This window comes from Bos indicus x Bos taurus, chromosome 12 (assembly GCF_003369695.1).
Source record: "Bos indicus x Bos taurus breed Angus x Brahman F1 hybrid chromosome 12, Bos_hybrid_MaternalHap_v2.0, whole genome shotgun sequence".
In the NCBI taxonomy this organism is placed as follows: domain Eukaryota; kingdom Metazoa; phylum Chordata; class Mammalia; order Artiodactyla; family Bovidae; genus Bos; species Bos indicus x Bos taurus.
Window position 1 is genome coordinate 60,688,806 of NC_040087.1, and position 20,695 is coordinate 60,709,500.

A 20,695-nucleotide genomic window follows, 5' to 3' on the forward strand; every position below is an offset into this window, starting at 1 on the left:
CAGGAGCTTGTGTTCAAGGAAGCAACATTTGGCTTGTATGAATTGGATGAAATATTTTTATTTTATTTTTGTAGGTTTGGTAATTTACACACTAATTTTCAAAGTCCCTCATGGTTTTTCATTCAAAGGCTTCAGTTCAGTTCATTTCAGCCGCTCATTCATGTCTGACTTTGCAGCCCCATGCACTGAAGCATGCTAGGCTTCCTTGTCCTTCACCAACTCCCAGAGTTTACTCAAATTCATGTATATTGAGTTGGTGATGTCATCCAACCATCTCATGTTCTGTTGTCCCTTCTGCTCCTGCCTTCAATCTTACTCAGCATCAGGGTCTTTTCAAATGAGTGTTATTTGCATCAGGTGGCCAAAATATTGGAGTTTCAGCTTCAGCATCAGTCCTTCCAATGAATATTCACGACTGATTTCTTTAGGATGGACTGGTTGGTTCACTTTGTTGTCCAAGGGCCTCTCAAGAGTCTTCTCCAATACCACAGTTCAAAACCATCAATTCTTCAGGGCTCAGCTATCTTTATACTTCAACTCTCACATCCATCCATCAGTCAGTTCAGTTGCTCAGTCAAGTCCGACTCTTCGTGACCCCATAAACTGCAAAACGCCAGGCCTCCCTGTCCATCACCAACTCCCAGAGTTCACTCAAACTCACGTCCATCGAGTTGGTGATGCCATCCAGCCATCTTATCCTCTGCCGTCCCTTTCTCCTCCTGCCCCCAATCCCTCCCAGCATCAGGGTCTTTTCCAATGAGTCAACTCTTCGCATGAAGTGGCCAAAGTACTGGAGTTTCAGCTTTAGCATCATTCTTTCCAAAGAAATCCCAGGGCTGATCTCCTTCAGAATGGACTGGTTGGATCTCCTTGCAGTCCAAGGGACTCTCAAGAGTCTTCTCCAACACCACAGTTCAAAAGCATCAATTCTTCGGTGCTCAGCTTTCTTCACAGTCCAACTGTCACATCCATACATGACCACAGGAAAAACCATACCCTTGACTAGATGGACCTTTGTTGGCAAAGTAATGTCTCTGCTTTTCAATATGCTGTCTAGTTTGGTCATAACTTTCCTTCCAAGGAGTAAGTGTCTTTTAATTTCATGGCTGCAATCACCATCTGCAGTGACTTTGGAGCCCAGAAAAATAAAGTCTGACACTGTTTCCACTGTTTCCCTATCTATTTGCCATGAAGTGATGGGACCGAATGCCATGATCTTTGTTTTCTGAATGTTGAGCTTTAAGCCAACTTTTTCACTCTCCTCTTCACTTTCATCAAGAGGCTTTTTAGATCCTCTTCTCTTTCTGCCATAAGGGTGGTGTCATCTGCATATCTGAGGTTATTGATATTTCTCCTGGCAATCTTGATTCCAGCTTTTGTTTCTTCCAGCCCAGCATTTCTCATGATGTCCTCTGCATATAAGTTAAATAAACAGAGTGACAATATACAGCCTTGATGTACTCCTTTTCCTATTTGGAGCCAGTCTGTTCCATGTCCAGTTCTAATTGTTGCTTCCTGAACTACATACAGGTTTCTCAAAAGGCAGATGAGGTGGTCTGCTAGTCCCATCTCTTTCAGAATTTTCCACAGTTTATTGTGATCCACACAGTCAAAGGCTTTGGCATAGTCAATAAAGCAGAAGTAGATATTTTTTTCTGGAACTCTCTTGCTTTTTTGATGATCCGGCAGATGTTGGCAATTTGATCTCTGGTTCCTCTGCCTTTTCTAAAACCAGCTTGAAGATTTGGAAGTTCATGGTTCACACATTGCTGAAGTCTGGCTTGGAGAATTTTGAACATTACTTTACTAGTGTGTGAGATGAGTGCAATTGTGCAGTAGTTTGAGCATTCTTTGGCATTGCCTTTCTTTGGGATTGCAATAAAAACTGACCTTTTCCAGTCCTGTGGCCACTGCTGAGTTTTCCAAATTTGCTGGCATATTGAGTTCAGTACTTTCACAGCATCATCTTTTAAGATTTGAAATAGCTCAACTGGGATTCCATCACCTCCACTAGCTTTGTTCGTAGTGATGCTTTCTAAGGCCCACTTGACTTCATATTACAGGATGTCTGGCTCTAGATGAGTGATCACACCATCGTGATTATTTGGGTCGTGAAGATATTATTTGTACAGTTCTTCTGTGTATTCTTGCCACATGAATACATCCATGTCACATCCATCCATGACTACTGGAAAAACTCATGTTACATGAGTCTATCCATCCATGACTACTGGAAAAGCAATAGCTTTGACTAGACAGACCATAAAATAATGTCTCTGCTTTTTAACATGCTGTCTAGGTTGGTCAAAACTTTTCTTTCGAGGAGCTGCTGCTGCTGCTAAGTCGCTACAGTCGTATCCAGCTCTGTGGCCCCATAAACGGCAGCCCACCAGGCTCCCCCGTCCCTGGGATTCTCTAGGCAAGAACACTGGAGTGGGTTGCATTTCCTTCTCCAATGCATGAAAGTGAAGTCTCACAGTTATGTCTGACTCTTAGCAACCCAATGGACTGCAGGCAGCAGGCTCCTCCATCCTTGGGATTTTCCAGGCAAGAGTACTGCAGTGGGTTGCCATTGCCTTCTCCACCTCCAAGGAGCAACTGTCTTTTAATTTCATGGCTTCAGTCACTATCTGCAGTGATTTTGGAGCCCCAAAAGTAAAGTCTGCCACTGTTTCCACAGTCTCCCCATCTATTTGCCATGAAGTGATGGGATCAGGTGCCATTATCTTAGTTTTTTGAATGGCTTTGAAGGCATCTTTACCACTGAGCAACCTGTGAAGACCTGTATATGTATGCGTGTGTATATTTGATTTTTTTTTTAATGTTGAATTTTTTCCTGGATACATCATTATGTATACCAAAATTCATTAGAATTATTTGGCAGTTTGTTAGTGTTTCTCCATTTAAAAATATGTAATTTTCTTAGATTGACTTTAACTTGTAATGTAACATTTTATTTATCTTTTTTTTTTCTATTCTGATTCCTTTCTTATTCTTTGTTGTTTTTCTGAAAATAAAACTAATTAAATGTAAACCATATAGGTTCACATATTTTTATACTTAAATTTTTCATCATTTATTATAATACAACTGATTCTTTAGATATATCTGTTCAAGAGGAATGAACACAGAATACACCTTTTTAAAATATTCATGAACCCACTGTTACTTAGGTTACCATTCTTTCATAGAAGTTACTTTCTCATTAGTTTTGCAAAATATTCCCTGTAAACTTTCAGAAGCTCATATTTTTCAAAGTTCTGTGCCTCAAACTATCTTTGTTTCTTTGTGTTTTGTTTTTCTTTTTTATTGGTTCTCAGTTTTCTTGTATCTAAAACAGATGATAAAATGACAAATTATATTATAGACAGAAAATGAATTTTTAAGTTTTTTAATAAAGGCTGATCAACAGTTTAAACTTCTGACAAATATGACTATGTTCTTCAACATCTGCAGAAAGTGTCAGGAAATTCAAAGTTTGTAAACACTTTTCTACATGGCATATTCAAAAATTCACAAGCACATATGATCATTAGTTTTTTACACATTAAATAACATTAACAGTAGAAAGTAAAAAAAAAAAAAAAGGTAGCTATTGAAATCTATCTAGAGGTTCCCAGGTGGTACCATGGTAAGAATCTACCTACCAGTACAAGAGACACAAGACATGGGTTCAATCCCTGGGTTTGGGAAGATCCCCTGGAGTAGGAAATGGCAAACCACTCTGGTATTCTTGCCTGGAAAATTCCATGGAAAGAAAAACCTTGCAGGCTACAGTTCAGGGGGTCACAGTTGCAAAGGGTCACAATAGCAAAGAGACATGACTAAGTGAGCACAAGCACAAACAAGCACAATGAAGTCTATAACCAGAACCAGGCTAGGTAGATAAGGAAAACTTTTGCCCTGAATTTGTTTTGCTCAACAGTATGATTTGATTTCTGAACAACTGACTGAAATATTGTATGTGTATATATATATATATATATATATCAAAGTTTATCCATACATTGTCTTAAATGTATCCGGTTCCAGAAGAGCCTTTCTTCAGGAGAACCTTACTTTGTGCCACCAAACCCTGTTTTGCCCAATGTTTTTGTTGCATCATTTGTCTATTTAAACCTGGTTTTCCTTAAAAGCCAGTTTTTGTTTTCTGTTTAAGATGCTTCCCAAACTTAACCTATTTGCTAAATGATTTTAAATGAAGGAAATTATTTGAAAATTATGTAATATTTTAATATTCTGCTATTGCTTCAAAAAACCACTCTGCTCTCACATGCATGTGAAACCACATGCTTTCACATACTTTATTTCTTTATATAGATAAATAAAAGCCTAAAGGCAGGCCCTAGCACTAGCAAGAAAGTTGGGTATAAATGGCGGCCCACATACCATATGTCCAGATACTTAAAAGTTAAAATCCAGTTAACAGATTGTGAAATAAAGTATATTCTATCCTTCTGCCTTGACAAATATATCTTCATAAAGTCCTGGAAATCCAGGATTGAATTTTAAAATATTGGGTTTCTTATACTTCCAGAATAAAGTATGATATTATGTAGAGAGCCAACCTGCCTGCAGCCCACATTCTGTTTCCATCCATGGGTCCCTTCTGCACTGTGAGAAGCTCAGAACATATGCAGGTGGACGAGTTGCCCATAAGACCAAGTTTTGTTCATATACCCTGAAAACAAATTGAGTTGGCCACTATGTCTGTGAACAGACCTGGGGTAAATATCCATGCAAACTCTGGTATTGGTCTTAGAACCATTTGAATTTAGAACTTCACTCTCAAGTATCCCGTGTATGACCTCCAAAAGTAGAGGCATGGGCTCTAAGTGGAAACTTTCCCTTGGCCAACAGGGAGTGGTATGGGTAGAAATGGAATCTAGGTTGCAAAACATGGGACTGATGCAGATGACCTTTCTCCATGCTGAAGACAGTGGTGCATTGATGAAGTTTTTGTCTCCAAGTGCACTAGTGAAAAATCCCAGATGCAATGAAACAGAAATGCTCACAGACTGATTTAAGGTGATTAGAACATATTACTTCTCAAACTAAATTGAAGTTCACAAAGAGAAGCAAGAAGAAAGATACTAAGAGGATAAACACACTTAGGGAAAGGTACTTATTGGTGGAAGAATCTTACTATCTGAATCCTGAGATATGCAATGGTCATACTCCTTCTCAGTCTCTCTCTTCCCCTCTTTCTTTTGGCCTCTCTTTTACTGTCTCTTCCTCAACAGCTTCTCCAAATATGGCTTGGGTATAAGAGTGAGAATAAAAACTTGAACAAATGGATTCCAACAGAAGCATGACTGGGCCAGTGACACACACATCTTTTACTACAATGATGCACAAAAATAAGTAAAATATGCTTTACCAACATCTGTAACTTGCCAATTTTTTGAGCTGAGCTGGTGGCCAAAATAGAACTGTACTAAGTGTAATCAAACTCATGTCCATTGAGTCAGTGATGCCATCCAAACATCTCATCCTCTGTCGTCCCCTTTTTCTCCTGCCTTCGATCTGTCCCGGCATCAGGGTCTTCTCCAAGGAGTCAGTTCTTTTCATCAGGTGGCCAAAGTATTGAAGTTTCAGCTTCAGCATCAGTCCTTCCAGTGAATATTCAGGACTAATTTCCTTTAGGATGGACTGGTTGGATCTCCTTGCAGTCCAAGGGACTCTCAAGAGTCTTCTACAAGACCACAGTTAAATTCATCAATTCTTCAGTGCTCAGCTTTCTCTGTGGTCCAATTCTCATATCCATACATGACTACTGGAAAAACCATAGCTTTGACTAGACGGACATTTGCTGGCAAAGTAATGTTTCTGCTTTTTAATAAACTGTCTAGGTTGGTCATAACTTTTCTTCTAAGGAGAAAGTGTCTTTTAATTTCACGGCTGCAGTCACCACCTGCAGTGATTTTGGAGCCCCCCAAAATAAAGTCTGTCACTGTTTCCACTGTTTCCCCATTTATTTCCCATGAAGTGATGGGACCAGATGCCATGAGCTTGGTTTTCTGAATGTTGAATTTTAAGTGAAATTTTTCACTCTCCTCTTTCACTTTCATCAAGAGGCTTTTGAGTTCCTCTTCACTTTCTGCCATAAGGGTGGTGTCATCTGTGTATCTGAGGTTATTGATATTTCTCCTGGAAATCCTGAATCTTGGAGGATGAAAATGTCCATCCTCCTCCTATTGCCCCACCACCAGTTGAAATCCCTGATCATTTTATAATGACAGCAGACAAGTACCACATGAGCCATATTCTATCAAAGCAACACATCATGATGCCAGGACCTCCTTTGCAACATGTGCCGCACGAGCACTATAATCAGCCACACAAAGATATTCATGCTCCTCCAGCAGATCTGTCCCACTTCTACCTTGCTCAGTCAGGAAATCTTTCCTAACTGAACAAGGATTTAATATTCAACAAAATTCAACAGCAACTTAATAATTCTCCTGATTCAGGATGACTCAAATTCAGTTGCTAAAGAACAACCATCTCCTGCCCTAGCATCTGCTCACCATCATCCTGAATATCAGGGTCAACCAATGGTCTCACACTCTTATCATATTATGCCTTCGTACTACCCTGACCTCCTCAACCACCAACAAACCATTCAGTGCCACAGCCTCCCTAAGCCATAGGTACACCTCACTTGATGTATAGCTGAGTTCCACCTCCACCAATGACCTCTGCTCCACTACCAATTACCCCTCCCCTGGCATATCATTGCCCAGATGCCATCTTATATAAATCATCCTCCAGGTCCTCCCCCACCTCAACATGGAGGTCCTCCTATTACTGTACCTCCTCCTCACTGTTATAACCCTCACTCTTCACTCCAGTTCACTGAAGATCCAGGAACCCTGAGCCTTCTGTTTATACAACCAAGGGGAATGAGCCCTGGTATGTAGCCTGTACCAAGAGGGCCACCTCATCCTCTACAAATGCAGGGTCCTCCTTCTCAAACCCCACTTTCTGAACTACATCATCCCTATCAGTCAAGATATGAACCATATTACCAATAATAATAGTATTCTGAACTGAAGGTATGATGAGGTAGCAAAACTTATATATAGTTAATCTTTTAATTAAGCCTTGACTGGGCTTACTGAGGTGCCTAAAAAGATTTAGGGTCTTGTCTCTTGAAATGGTTTTAAAACTTGACTTAGGGTTGATATCAAGTACTATACTGCAGTGTGGATAAGTAGCTCAGTTGAGCACAGCTATATTTTAACATCTTTGTTCTTTAGACCCACAGGTGACCATTTGTAAAAATTTTGAAAAAAAAAAATTTCCATTGTTCTACTTTCAAAGGTAAACTCAATGTTTAATTTTTCTTCTGAAACATTTTGTTAATTTGTATAAAAAGATTAAATTTCAGTATGGCTGTAAAAGGCTATTTTTATGTGAATTTAAGTGCAGTCACATATTTTTTAAACCATGTGTTTTACCACTAATTTTTCAGACATACAATAAAATCCTCAAAGTAAAAATATAAAAAGAAAACAAACAAAATAAAGCATCCTATAAGTGCATCTATGCTGCTAAATTGCTTCAGTCGTGTCCGACTCTGTACAACTCCATAGACGGCAGCCCACCAGGCTCCCCCATTCCTGGGATTCTCTAGGCAAGAATACTGAAGTGGGTTGCCATTTCCTTCTTCAATGCATGAAAGTGAAAAGTGAAAGGGAAGTCACTCAGTCGTGTCCGACTCTTAGCGACCGCATGGACTGCAGCCTACCAGGCTCCTCCATCCATGGGATTTTCCAGGCAAGAGTACTGGAGTGGGGTGCCATTGCCTTCTCCAGTGTGCATCTATATATGTGGGCAAATAGATTACTTATTATCTCTGTTTCATTTTTCTTATTACTCTTGTCATTTTTTATGTTGTTTCTATCAAAATTGAGCATTTCCAAATAGTACGCAATGTCACATCATGTCTTAGGGTTTCCACCTCCTTCTTAGAATAAAAACTGTTTTTCAAATGTTTTTAATGATAAAATCCTTCATTTTTTCATATGACATTTTACAATGTTATATATCAGGCATCACAAATGATGATGGAATAGAATTAAAAATGCTACAAAGTTATAAGATTGTTCTCCCTTACTTTTTAATCTGTCAATCCCTTGCTTTACTATCCCTCTCTCTCTTTTTGATCTGAAAGTCTATTGTCTTAACAAAACACAAATTACACTAAGGCAGACAACAAAACACAGGTATTCATTAACATACTTGACTTTTTTTTTTTTTTTCAGTTATTTGAAATGCTCCATTGGGGAAGTATAAATTAAAAAAACAAAGTAGAGGAAGATATCAAACTTAGCTCTGTCACTATGCTTTAGCAAAGGTCAAATTTCCACGTATGAGATGTTTTAAAGAAAAGAATCAAGGTAGATTTTTAATGAAATATGTTTAATATTCCTTTTATCAATCAAAAGGAATGAAGAGAATTTTATCTTTAGTTCATCAGTGATAAGCACTTCCACGCATTTCCACAGTTGCAATATAATTCACGACATGCTTTTATTCTAAATACTTGTCAGAATCTATTAAACATCATTTCTTTCAACTTTACCTTTCAACTAGAAGTGAACAAATAACTTTTGAATATTTAGCAGTTTCTATTTTCCAAAAGATCCTCGTTAATCCACGTTTAGCTAAAGCTCTTCATGCAATGAATGTCTGTTATTCAGAACTATATGCCCAGCAACAAAATGCTCCATTAACTTCTTGTATTTTTTTTCTTCAATAAGCAAATTTTAGCAAAGTTCATAGGGTTCTAAAATTCTTTACAATAAAATCTTAAACAATTAATTGTTCACAATAATTTACATGAGTTATTTTTCACTTACGTTCTTATTTGTATTAATTTATACCTAGATACAGGCTTCCCTGATGGCTCAGTTGCTTAGAATGTGCTTGAAATGCAAGAGACCCAGGTTTGATCTCTGGGTTGGGAAGATTCATTGGAGAAGAAAATGACAACCCACTCCAATATTCTGGCCTGGAGAATTTCATGGACAGAGGAGTCTGGAGGGCTACAGTCCTTGGGATTACAAGTGTCAGACACAACTGAGTGATTTAACATATCTAGATACACTCACATGAAAATAAGATATTATTTATTTTTCAGTATGGTAGAAAATGGCAATATCAAAATCATTAGTATAATTCGAATCAGTTCAATACCAGATGTTATTATACTCTATTTTGTTTCTTTTCTTTTGATATTTTTGAAGTAGACAATTAAACTAAATCTACCCCACATTTCATAGTACATCATTGTCTTTGGTCTGTGAAAGCCTAATCTTTGCTTTGTTGGAAGAGTGTATGTCAGCGGTACTGGGGATAGTGTTGGGAACAAAACCCTCATATTCCCTGGCCACACTCTAATGGTGGAGGCAGAAAAATGAAGATAGGTTTTTAATTTATGTCAGTAATAAGTGCTACAGAGAAAAATAAGCAAGAGAAGTGATTAAAAATGCTGGGACAAGGCAAAAGTGGAGTCTTGTCTGAAAATGATTCCCTGATAAGTCAATACATGTAAGAAGAGTGTACAACTCATAAGGATATGAGCATTAAAAATAAGTAATAATAATAATAATATCAATAGCTTTAAAAAAGATAAACTGATGTCTAGGAATAATTCCTGTGCAGCTGATGCATCAATGATAGAGTGTTAGAAGATTAAACCATAGAAATGTGGGTGGGAAAACCATATTGAAATATTAGACCAGTTAAGTGCTTTGGCTTTCACTCTCTTTGTAATGGGAAAGTTTGCATGGATTCAAGCAGAGAAGAGACATGATCTGACCTTGGTCTTTCGGTAGATCCTTGTGTTGTGGTTGCATTGCAAAAATCACACTAAAGGGAGGGAAGGAGAGAAACAAGGACACCATTTGGATGCATTCACTAAATTCCAGGGGTTGTATTGTGAAATCTGAACCAGGATTATAGGAATAGAAGAGGAGTTTTGGAGGTATTAAATACATGGATCCTGGCCTCAGAGGACCTGGGTTCTAAACCCAATTTATAAACACAGTGTTAAGATATTATAAAAGTTACATAGTCTCTTCTAGTTTCAGGATCCTCATCTATAAATGAAGTTTGTGTATGTAAAAATAAGTAATTGACATAAAGTATAATACTCAATAGAATTAAGTTAAATAATGTATTACATTTTTAAATATTCAATATGGATAGGAGGCAGGATGGAATGAATGAGAAAATGAACTGAGGTGGATATACTCAAAACCACTGACTTGTATACTTTTAAATGAATGAATTTTATAGCATGTGAATTATCACTTGGTAATAAAATAATAGAAAATAAATGAGTTTCTGGTCTTACGTTTAGATCTTTAATCCATTTTGAGTTTATTTTTGTGTATGGTGTTAGAAAGTGGTCTAGTTTCATTCTTTTACAAGTGGTTGACCAGATTTCCCAGCACCCCTTGTTAAAGAGATTGTCTTTAATCCATTGTATATTCTTGCTTCCTTTGTCAAAGATAAGGTGTCCATATGTGCATGGATTTATCTCTGGGCTTTCTATTTTATTCCATTGATCAATATTTCTGTCTTTGTGCCAGTACCATACTGTCTTGATAACTGTGGCTTTGTAGTAGAGCCTGAAGTCAGGTAGGTTGATTCCTCCAGTTCCATTCTTCTTTCTCAAGATCGCTTTGGCTATTCGAGGTTTTTTGTATTTCCATACAAATTGTGAAATTATTTGTTCTAGCTCTGTGGAGAGCTAGAGAGCTAAACGTAAGACCAGAAACTATAAAACTCCTAGAGGAGAACATAGGCAAAACACTCTCTGACATACATCACAGCAGGATCCTTTATGACCCACCTCCCAGAATATTGGAAATAAAATCAAAAATAAACAAATGGGACCTAATTAACCTTAAAAGCTTCTGCACATCAAAGGAAACTATTAGCAAGGTGAAAAGACAGCCTTCAGAATGGGAGAAAATAATAGCAAATGAAGCAACTGACAAACAACTAATCTCAAAAATATACAAGCAACTCCTACAGCTCAACTCCAGAAAAATAAACGACCCAATCAAAAAATGGGCCAAAGAACTAAATAGACATTTCTCCAAAGAAGACATACAGATGGCTAATAAACACATGAAAAGATGCTCAACATCACTCATTATCAGAGAAATGCAAATCAAAACCACTATGAGGTACCATTTCACACCAGTCAGAATGGCTGCGATCCAAAAGTCTACAAATAATAAATGCTGGAGAGGGTGTGGAGAAAAGGGAACCCTCTTACACTGTTGGTGGGAATGCAAACTAGTACAGCCACTATGGAGAACAGTGTGGAGATTCCTTAAAAAACTGGAAATAGAACTGCCTTATGATCCAGCAATCCCACTGCTGGGCATACACACTGAGGAAACCAGAAGGGAAAGAGACACGTGTACCCCAATGTTCATCGCAGCACTGTTTATAATAGCCAGGACATGGAAGCAACCTAGATGTCCATCAGCAGATGAATGGATAAGAAAGCAGTGGTACATATACACAATGGAGTATTACTCAGCCATTAAAAAGAATACATTTGAATCAGTTCTAATGAGGTGGATGAAACTGGAGCCTATTATACAGAGTGAAGTAAGCCAGAAGGAAAAACATAAACACAGTATACTAACGCATATATATGGAATTTAGAAAGATGGTAACAATAACCCGGTGTACGAGACAGCAAAAGAGACACTGATGTATAGAACAGTCTTATGGACTCTGTGGGAGAGGGAGAGGGTCGGAAGATTTGGGAGAATGACATTGAAACATGTAAAATATCATGTAAGAAACGAGTTGCCAGTCCAGGTTCGATGCACGATACTGGATGCTTGGGGCTAGTGCACTGGGACGACCCAGAGGGATGGTATGGGGAGGGAGGAGAGAGGAGGGTTCAGGATGGGGAACACATGTATACCTGTGGTGGATTCATTTTGATATTTGGCAAAACTAAGACAATTATGTAAAGTTTAAAAATAAATAAATAAAAACAAAAAAAAATAAATGAGGATTATGGTTTTCTGAATATATATGTATTTATGTATACAGATCTTTTAGAACCATATTCATGTTTCACATACTGAAAAAAATCAAAAAGGGAAAGAAAACTCAAAATTGAACTTAAATAGAAGTAAACAAATCATTCAATCTTAAGTAAATAACATAACCATAACACATTTTAACAGAAAGGAAGGACAAACTTAGATAAGTATGGAATAGAACATTCTGATCATCTATGTGAAGCTGAAGCCAAAAAGAACAGCATGCAAGTATTGTACTTCCATTAGTACTTTTGTTACTCAGAACTTGATTTAAGAATTGAAATTATTTTATGTATATTCTAGGGTTTAGCAAATAAGTAAATATACTGTGTCTAAATATTTATTAAACACATTAGAGATGTCAGTATGAACTCTTGTTTATACAGCTTTATATATAAAGACAGACAGCCCATGGGGTCACAAAGTCAGACACAACTTAGCCACTGAACAACAATAGAGTGAAAGGTAGATTTATGGATGTATGTGAAGAAGATTTTTAAATTAAGTAATAAATATTATTTTAAGTCTTTCTCATATTGACTATTATAGTTTATTTTCATGTTATATACTCCCCCATTTCTTTAATATTTAGCTATATTTTATCACATACAATCACTTAACAATGACATAATTTGATGAACTATTTTATAAGTCTGTTATATTGCAAAATTTTACATTTCTAGTCATTGCAAGGCAAAAGGAATTTTCCACTAAATATACCATTATAATAAAAAAGTAAGGTATAATGAGAATATACTCACTAGAGGGGTAGCTCAAATGGTACAGAGTCTGCCTGCAATGCAGGAGACCTGGGTTCAATCCTTGGGTTAGGAAGATCCCCTGGAGAAGGATATGGCAACCGCTCCAGAATTCTTGCCTGGAGAATTCCATGGACAGAGAAGCCTGGTGGACTCCAGTCTGTGGGGATCCAATGAGTCGGACACGACTAAGCAACTAACATTCTCACACTTTTGTAGCAAATACAAAGTAGATGTTATCTTTATATACAATTTGAAACATAAAGAAATGATTTTGGTGGCCAACAAACATGAAAAAATGTTCAACATCACTCATTATTAGAGAAATACTTATCAAAACTACAGTGAGGCATCACTTCCCACCAGTCAGAATGGCGATCAAAAAATCTACAAACAATAAATACTGGAAATGATTTGGAGAAAAAGGAACAGTTTTACAGTTACTGGAAATGTTAATTGATACAACCACTATGGAATACAATATGATGATTTCTTTAAAACTAGGAATAACACTACCATATGACCCAGCAATTCCACTACTGGGCATATACCCTGCATGTCGAAGTGCTAAGTCACTTCAGTCATGTCCAACTCTGTGCGACTCTATGGACTGTAGCCAACCAGGCTTCTCTGTGCTTGGGATTTTCCAGGCAAAAATTAGTTCAGTTCATTCAGTCGATCAGTCATGTCCAACTCTTTGTGACCCCATGAACTGCAGTACGCCAGGCCTACCTGTCCATCACCAAATACCAGAGTCTACCCAAATCCATGTCCATTGAGTCGGTGATGCCATCCAACCATCTCATCCTCTGTCATCCCCTTATTGTCCTGCCCTCAATCTTTCCCAGCATCAGGGTCTTTTCAAATGAGTCAGCTCTTCGTATCAGGTGGCCAAAGTACCCTCCAAAATATTGGAGTCTAGGATGGGGAACACATGTATACCTGTGATGGATATATTTTGATATTTGGCAAAACTAATACAATTATATAAAGTTTAAAAATAAAATAAAATTAAAAAACAAAACAAAACAAAGTATTGGAGTTTCAGCTTCAACATCAGTCCTTTCAATGAGCACCCACAACTGATCTCCTTTAGGATGGACTGGTTGGATCTCTTTGCAGTCCAAGCGACTCTCAAGAGTCTTCTCCAACACCACAGTTCAAAAGCATCAATAGTTCGGCGCTCAGCTTTCTTTATAGTCCAACTCTCACATCCATACATGAATACTGGAAAAACCATAGCCTTGACTAGATGCACATTTGTTGACAAAGTAATATCTCTGTCTTTAATATGCTATCTAGGTTGGTCATAACTTTCCTTCCAAGGAGTAAGTGTCTTTTAATTTCATGGCTGCAGTCACCATCTGCAGTGATTTTGGAGCCCAGAAAAATAAAGTCAGCCACTGTTCCAGATGCCATTATTTTAGTTTTCTGAATGTTGAGCTTTAAGCCAACTTCTTCACTCTCCTCTTTCACTTTCATCAAGAGGCTCTTTAGTTCTTCTTCACTTTCTCTCGTAAGGGTGGTGTCATCTGCATATCTGAGGTTATTGAGATTTCTCCCAGCAATCTTGATTCCAGCCTGTGCTTCTTCCAGTCCAGCATTTCTCATAATGTTCTCTGCATATAAGTTAAATAAGCAAGGGTATATACTTATACCCTTGACGTACTCCTTCTCCTATTTGGAACCAGTCTGTTGTTCCATGTCCAGTTCTAACTGTTGCTTCCTGACCTACATACAGGCTTCTCAAGAGGTAGGTCAGGTGGTCTGGTATTCCCATTTCCTTCAGAATTTTCCAGAGTTCATTGTGATCCACACAGTCAAAGGCTTTGGCAAAGTCAATAAAGCAGAAATAGATGTTTTTCTAAAACTCTTGCTTTTTTGATGATTCAGTGGATGTTGGCAATTTGATCTCTGGTTCCTTTGCCTTTCTTAAACCAGCTTGAATATCTGGAAGTTCACGGTTCACATATTGCTGAAGCCTGGCTTGGAGAATTTTAAGCCTTACTTTACTGGTGTGTGAGATGAGTGGAATTGTGCAGTAGTTTGAGCATTCTTTGGCATTGCCTTTCTTTGGGATGGAATGAAAACTGAACTTTTCCAGTCCTGTGGCCACTGCTTAGTTTTCCAAAATTGTTGACATATTGCAGCATGTCATGGCACCACTATTTACATGATCATGGCATCATGTATAGTTAAGACATAGAAGCAACCTGGATGTCCATTGACAAATGAATGGATAAAGAAGTGTGGTACATTTATACAATGGAATATTAAAGTGAAGTGAAGTCGTTCAGTTGTGTCTGACTCTTTGCAACCCCATGGACTGTAGCCTACCAGGCTCTGAAGAGCCTCTCAGTCCATGGAATTTTCCAGGCAAGAGTACTGGAGTGGGTTGCTATTTCCTTCTCCAGGGGATCTTCCCTACCCAGGAATCGATTGCAGGCAGACGCTTTACTGTCTGAGCCACCAAAGAAGCCATAATATTACTGGAATATTACTCAGCCATAAAAAGAATGAATTGGGGTCAGTTCTACTGAGGTGGATGAGCCTGGAGTCTGTTATACAGAGTGGAGTAAGTCACAAAGAGAAAAAAAATGTAAAATAACACACATACATATATATGGAATCTAGAAGAATAATACTGATGAGTCTATCTGCAGGGCAGAAGTAGAGAAACAGACAGAGAACAGACTTGTGGACACAGTGGGAGGAGAGGGTGGGGTGAATTGAGAGAGTAGCACTGAAAAATATCTATTTCCATATGTAAATTAGATAGCTCTTGGGAAGTTGCTGTACTTAACCCAATACTCTGTAACAACCTAGAGGTGTGGGATGAGGTGAGAGGGTTGGAAGGGAGATTCAGGAGGAAGGGAGCATAATAGCTGATTCACACTGTTGTATGGCAGAAACCAACACAACCTTGTAAAGCAATTTTCCTCTAATTAAAAAAAAGAATTATGATCTAATGAAAAGCCACAAAATGTTTTCAAAGTAATGTCTATCAGATCAGATCAGATCAGTCGCTCAGTCGTGTCCGACTGTTTGCAACCTCATGAATCAAAGCATGCCAGGCCTCCCTGTCCATTACCAGCTCCCGGAGTTCACTCAGACTCATGTCCATTGAGTCAGTGATGCCATCCAGCCATCTCATCCTCTGTCGTCCCCTTCTCCTCTTGCCCCCAATCCCTCCCAGCATCAGAGTCTTTTCCAAGGAGTCAATTCTTCACATGAGGTGGCCAAAGTACTGGAGTTTCAGCTTTAGCATGTCTTTCCAAAGAAATCCCAGGGCTGATCTCCTTCAGAATGGACTGGTTGGATCTCCTTGCAGTCCAAGGGACTCTCAAGAGTCTTCTCCAACACCACAGTTCAAAAGCATCAATTCTTCGGCACTCAGCCTTCTTCACAGTCCAACTCTCACATTCATACATGACCACAGGAAAAACTATAGCCTTGACTAGACGAACCTTTGTTGACAGAGTAATGGCTTTTGAACATGCTATCTAGGTTGGTCATAACTTTCCTTCCAAGGAGTAAGCGTCTTTTAATTTCATGGCTGCAGTCACCATCTGCAGTGATTTTGGAGCCCAGAAAATAAAGTCTGACACTGTTTCCACTGTTTCCCCATCTATTTCCCATGAAGTGGTGGGGCTGGATGCCATGATATTCGTTTTCTGAATGTTTAGCTTTAAGCGAACTTTTCCACTCTCCTCTTTCACTTTCATCAAGAGGCTTTTGAGTTCCTCTTCACTTTCTGCCTTAAGGGTGGTGTCATCTGCATATCTGAGGTTATGGATATTTCTCCCGGCAATCTTGATTCCAGTTTGTGTTTCTTCCAGTCCAGCGTTTCTCATGATGTACTCTGCATATAAGTGAAATAAGCAGGGGGACAATATACAGCCTTGACGAACTCCTTTTCCTATTTGGAACCTGTCTGTTGTTTCATGTCCAGTTCTAACTGTTGCTTCCTGACCTGCATACAAATTTCTCAAGAGGCAGATCAGGTGGTCTGGTATTCCCATCTCTTTCAGAATTTTCCACAATTTATTGTGATCCACACAGTCAAAGGGTTTGGCATAGTCAATAAAGCAGAAATAGATGCTTTTCTGGAACTCGCTTTTTCGATGATCCAGCGGATGTTGGCAATTTGATCTCTGGTTCCTCTGCCTTTTCTAAAACCAGCTTGAACATCAGGAAGTTCACGGTTCACATATTGCTGAAGCCTGGCTTGGAGAATTTTGAGCATTACTTTACTAGTGTGTGAGATGAATGCAATTGTGCGGTAGTTTGAGCATTCTTTGGCATTTCCTTTCTTTGGGATTGGTAATAAAGTAATGTCTATGGAATAGCATTTATTTTTATGGATTTATGGAGATCCAACCAGCCCATCCTAAAGGAAATCAGTCCTGAATATTCATTGGAAGGAGTGAAGCTGAAAATCCAATACTTTGGCCACCTGATGCAGAGTACTGGCTCTTTGGAAAAGACCCTGATTCTGGGAAAGACTGAAGGCAGGAGGAGAAGGGGATGAGAAGATGAGATGGTTGGATGGCATCACCGACTCAATGGACATTAGTGTGAGTAAACTCTGGGAGTTGGCGATGGACGGGAAGCCTGGTGTGCTGTAGTCTATGGTGTCGCCAAGACTCAGACATGACTGAGCTACGGAACTGAACTGAACTGATTGGAAGAAAAGTGAAAGTGAAAATCACTCAGTTATGTCTGACTCTTTGTGACTCCATGGACTACAGAGTCCATGGAATTCTCCAGGCCAGAATACTGGAGTGGATAGCCTTTTCCTTCTCCAGGGGATCTTCCCAACCCAGGGATCAAACCCAGGTCTCCTGCATTGCACGTGGATTCTTTACCAGTTGAGCCATAAGGGAAGCCCATGAAAACTGGAATGGGTAGCCTATCCCTTCTCCAATGGATCTTCCCAACCCAGGAATCAAATTGAGGTCTCCTGCATTGCAGGCAGATTCTTTAACAACTGAGCTATCAGGGAAACCCCTATGGGGTTGACATAGGACAAGAAAATATGTTCTTGCCAGTTATTATTTAATATTTATTACTTTTAATATTATGTAGTCAAATTTATAATTTTTATTTTTTCCCACTGACTTTAGTTTTAAAGAACCTTCATACATAAAACTTAAAGAAAATGTTGCTTGTTTGTTTCCCTCTAGGACTTGTATAATTTCATTTTTATATTGAATACTGGATATTATTACATTATTATTAATAATTCAGACCTCATCCTTTGGTGATGAGATATCAAATAAATGGAAGAAAGCAGCCCAAAGAGAGAAACTGTTAATATCTGAATCTATAATTGAGAGCTAAAGGTGTTGTAGACATTGTGAAAATGGATGAAAACAAGTCAAGTGGATAATGTGAGAAGAATTTATATTATTTATTAATCTGAAGCAGGATAGTATCTGCCTAGAAAACTTTTTCCTTTACTACGATCTATTGAAAGTTATTTTAATCACTAATTTTCTCCAAATTTTTCTTTATACAGTCTATTCACTCCCACTTGATAGCTGATTTTTCTTTAGAACTTTGGACTCTCTGCAGTTTCATCAAACTATGGCCATTGTGCCAATATTGTGGTTCTCTTTGAATATATGCATTTACTGGTTTGTTTGATTTTTTTTTTTTTCAGAGGAGTCTAGTCTTGTTCCCTTAGTCACTGGTTTCCTGGAATCTTTAAAGTCCCTTACATTAAATCCACAATAGGTCTAGTGTTACCAGTGCTAATAATAGAATACAACAAAATAATTATGCAATATTTTATAAGAAGAATAAACTATATTTTATGTATTATGTATTTTATGCTGACCACTGTGCTTCTAATAATTTAGACTAGGATCACATGAGCTATTTGATGCTTGCATCAAAATATTAAGTCATTTGAGATTTGTGTCAACTAAAATCCCTAAGAATTTTTGATACAATCTGCTTCTTTGGCCATATGATACTTTGAAATTAATTTCATGGTTTTCATTTGTAGTTATTAAATGCCACTTGTAAATGTGATCTATTTTTCTAGTCTGTCAAAATCATTTTTGTATTACAGCTTTGCAGTGTTTCATGTTAACAACAGCAAAAGGTTACAGTATCTAATATGCTATTAGTATGCTAAATCTAAGCCAATGATTAAAATATTCAGTATACTAAGATCAAGTTTAAAAGTCTGATCAATTTTGACTGCCTTTACAGTTTGAAAATGATCCTCACATTTCTTTTTGATTGCATTACTGCAGACAGAACACCAGGATCACCAGCATGAATTAGGCAACATATCATTGATTTCTCATAAAGTTAAATACTCACTGAGAAAAAAAAAAATATATATATATGTATATTTATACCTTTATGCATAATTGCTGTTCTATTATCATTTATTGAAATAGTTTTCTGTATAGCCCAAATATGTTCACAAAACATTACTGGTTTTATTCCATTGTTTTCATAGTGGTTGTGATGGTTTAGTTTGCTAAATCGTGTCTGACTCTTGTGACCCCCATGGACTGTAACCCGCCAGACTTCTCCGTACATGGGATTTCCCAGGCTAGAATACTAGAGTGGTTTGCCATTTCCTTCTCCAGGGGATCTTACTGACCCAAGAATTAAACACAAGACCCTTGCATTGCAGGTGGATCCTTTACCTTTACCAGCTGAGCCACCAGGGAAAACAGCTGTTATTATAGTAACTCAGAAGGCAATGGCACCCCACTCCAGTACTCTTGCCTGGAAAATCCCATGGACGGAGGAGCCTGGTGGGCTGCAGTCCATGGGGTCGCTGAGGGTTGGACACTGCTGAGAGACTTCACTTTCACTTTCACAGCCTCATAAAGGTGACTAAATAGAGAGAAAAATTCTACCTAACTAAAATTAAAACCAATACACAAACCAACCAGGAAAGGGAAAGAAATAACCTATCAAAGATAAATTGATATTGAAGATCTTAATATCCAAATATGTCCATCAGAAATCATAACAGGTAGAAATGTAAAACTGGATACTCTTTCTACATTATATATAATGCATTATTTCATGGATGTTGAAAGCATAACACAAAAAAATAATTAGTATAATCAACTCAAAAATATAAATTTTATTGATTCTTTTAATTCATAAATAATACTTTGTGCTCAGTCACATCCAACTCTTTGTCACCCTACGGACAGTAGCCCACCAGGCTCCTCTGTCCATGAGGCTTTCCCAGCAAGAACACTGGAGTGGGTTACCATGTCCTCTTCCAGGGGATTTTTCCTACCCACGGGTTGAACGTGAGTCTCATGCATTGCAGGCAGAATCTTTACCACTGAACCGCTGGGGAAGCCCAAAATACTTTAGCTATCAGTTCTTTGAAATAACAGTAAAATCAGAAGATGATACATACAACGTAAGTGCATATTACAGTTGTGGTAAATCACACTGTGACCAATTTGCATGTAATTTGATATGCTGAATCATATAACACTAAGTTAGAACCAACACAGAGAACTAAGATCAATCATGATCGTTAATAATAAGATAAAATAATAAACCACCAAAAACTGACAAAAATGTCTACAGTGAGACTATAAAATCCAAATACATAATGTACTTTTATTTTGTGGAAAATAAAATTGCTTTATTTTTATTTGTGGAAAAAATCAATAAAGTAGCAATTTCAGTATTAATATGAACAAAAAGATAATTCAAAGAAGAAGATTTAAATGGAATTATGAGAGTTATACTGAAGGGCAAAATATACAATGAATATATGAATTCTAAGCTTTTATAAATTTTAACAGATGGATCAAAATATATTCAATAAAATATAAATTCAAGGAATCA

General features: G+C 37.8%; 1 pseudogene; it reads left to right on the forward strand.

Annotated features, from left to right (window-relative positions):
* The first annotated feature begins 4,706 nt into the window (after positions 1 to 4,706).
* Positions 4,707 to 7,037, forward strand: LOC113902116 (annotated as a pseudogene).
* Positions 7,038 to 20,695: the final 13,658 nt, after the last annotated feature.